We start from the raw sequence: 2,550 nt of genomic DNA, 5'->3' as shown, positions 1-2,550 counted from the left end.
TACTCTAGCCAAGCCATCAACAGACAACAAATTAGGGAGCTTGTACTCCAGCCTCAATTAAGTCTGTAGTCCAATAATGACGTGATATTATCAGTTTTCGTAATACAAATGTGTTGAATAGGATACTGTTGTTTTTAATGGCTCGTAAATGAGATGCTTGTAACATCAAAAATGGATTGGTCAAAATGTCAGGCCTATAGCTTTATAGCCTCAGTTACTTTGAGAGAGAATTTGAAATAAGTTACTATACCCTGCTACCCTTCACATCCAAAATGTCTTCTTACATGGAAGTGAACTCCTCCGCTTTTTGGTAAAACCCAGATAAAGTAGTTTGTCCTATAACCAATGCAGCGTAGCACCCTTCCCCACCTCCACCCAGTCCACATTGAAAGAAAGCAGCTTGCACTTATTGATAACACAGATAACATACAGTAAAAACTGCCACTTGGGTAGAAAAACAAAACAAGCTAAACATGTAGTGTGATACAGGTTAAGGGTGTCTGCAAGGTCTCCTGGGTAATGGTTGACGGGGGCTTATCTGGTCCATGCCTGGGAATTCTATCACCAACGTCCAATAAGAATAAAGGGATAGTAACACAACGTACAGTACATTAACAACCACACAACAGTCCCACTTTCATATGTCTGCTCTCACACACAGACAGAGACAGACTGAGAGAGAGAGAGAGAAAACCATGGACAGTGGCCGCGTTTAGGGGCTAGCCACACCCTCATCACGGAGGGCTCACCAATCGCATGACAGTAGACACAGTTAGGAACAGACACAAGGAGACCAGGGAAATCTGAGGAATAGGAACACAGCAAGGAATTTAGATGGTGACTCCCTTCCCAGCTTCCATTTGAGCACCAGACCATCAGAAGCCTATTGAAGCAGTTGGCCAGCCATATGGTGTAGTCTAAATCAAGATTTGTCTCTTGGGTCAAAGAAAATGTGGATAAGGGCATTGAATCCTTTTGGCGTCAAATTAACCAATTGACACAATTCAACCAAGCTATGAATTGTTGAAATTTTCTTTGCGGTGTGGTGGTAGATTGAGGTGTTGGAGAGGTTGTATTGAAAGCTCATCCTCCTTTTAAAAGTGTCATTTACATCTGTTTCCAACTCGTAACACTGCCTTATTCAGATTCCTCGTCTCACACCTGGTTATGTACTCATACTCACAGTTCATGATACAATAGTAAGTAACTACAGCATTTATTTTTATGCCTAATGTTTTTATTGATGAAATGAGACAAACATGTGGTGTTAACTGGCTTGTGATTAAAATATCCATTGGTGCCAGAGGACAGTGACGTAAAATGGTCAGCATTTGCAACACCTCGTGAAACAACAACAATAGTAAAAAAAAAGACAAAAAATCTCAAACTATTAAAGTGAATATCACTGTGTAATATTTATTCAACTTGTAATTTATGTACTCTTTTAACCTTTGTCTTTTTTTGTTATGACAAAGCATTTTATTTAAATAAAGTGATGTAATTCATTTAAAGTCTTGGTAGTGATGTGTTTCTGTGATGTGCATTTTGACCTCAAAACCTAATAACGGTTCATCAAACTATCTTCCAGGTACCCCAAGGCACTAACATATTGTCACATACAAAAGATACTGTAGATGAATACATTGGGGTGTATAGATATAGTCTGGTGGAGGTCTGGAAAACCCGATCACAACAACATTAGTTCTCAGAGTAATCCTAGCTATTCAAAAACAACCCATGCAAATAGTTTATTCTTTCTGATGTAAACTCAAATCTGGAAAAAAGAAACACAGGCACGTCTTGGTCGCTACACTACAGAAGAACAATGACAAGTAAAGCCCCATACGCAAAGCCCTCGACCAATGAATTGCAAACTTGTACCGACACGCCCCCTGATTAATATGGCTAGAACCAATGAAAATACTTCCTTGTTGTTGCCAGGAGCAGTGTGTATGGAGCCTAATGGTGTGGTGATCAGAGATGACATGATGAGGTCATATCTTCACACACTGGCCAAGACATTAGTTGCAGGTTTTACATCTTACGTTTTGCATACTACATACATTGTTAGAAAAAAAGGTTCCAAAGGGGTTCTTTAGCTGTCCCTATAGGATAACCCTATTTTGTTGGTTCCAGGTAGAACCATTTTTGATTCCATAAAGAACCCTCTGTGAAAACAGTTATACATGGGAACCAAAAGTGTTCTACTTGGAACCAAAAGGGTTCTACCTGGAAACCAAAAGGATTCTACATGGAAACAAAAGAGTTCTACCAGGAAACCAAAAGGGTTCTACTGGGAACAAATATTGTTCTACATGGAAACAAAAGGGTTCTATATGGATACAAAAGGGTTCTATATGGAAACAAAAGGGTTCTATATGGAAACCAAAAGGGTTCTACATGGAAACCAAAAGGGTTATACCTGGAAACCAAAAGGGTTCTACATGGGGAAAAAAGGGTTCTACCTGTAAACCAAAAGGGTTCTACTGGGATAGCAAAAGGGTTCTACATGGAAACAAAAGGGTTCTACCGGGAAACCAAAAGGGTTCT

General features: G+C 39.5%; 1 protein-coding gene across 1 annotated transcript in view; it reads left to right on the top strand.

The window, feature by feature from the left end:
* Positions 1-1,511, top strand: part of LOC109870836 (insulin-like growth factor-binding protein 5) — a 15,885-nt gene extending 14,374 nt beyond the window's left edge. Inside the window, exon 4 of the mRNA XM_020461492.2 lies at positions 1-1,511. This exon is cut by the window's left edge and continues 4,498 nt beyond it. The gene's annotated coding sequence lies outside the window, so the exon portion shown is untranslated.
* The last annotated feature ends 1,039 nt before the right edge of the window (positions 1,512-2,550 follow it).

Source organism: Oncorhynchus kisutch, linkage group LG2, assembly GCF_002021735.2.
Source record: "Oncorhynchus kisutch isolate 150728-3 linkage group LG2, Okis_V2, whole genome shotgun sequence".
Taxonomy (NCBI): domain Eukaryota; kingdom Metazoa; phylum Chordata; class Actinopteri; order Salmoniformes; family Salmonidae; genus Oncorhynchus; species Oncorhynchus kisutch.
The sequence above is the reverse complement of the archived record's forward strand: the minus strand, read 5'-3'. Positions and strand labels throughout refer to the sequence as shown.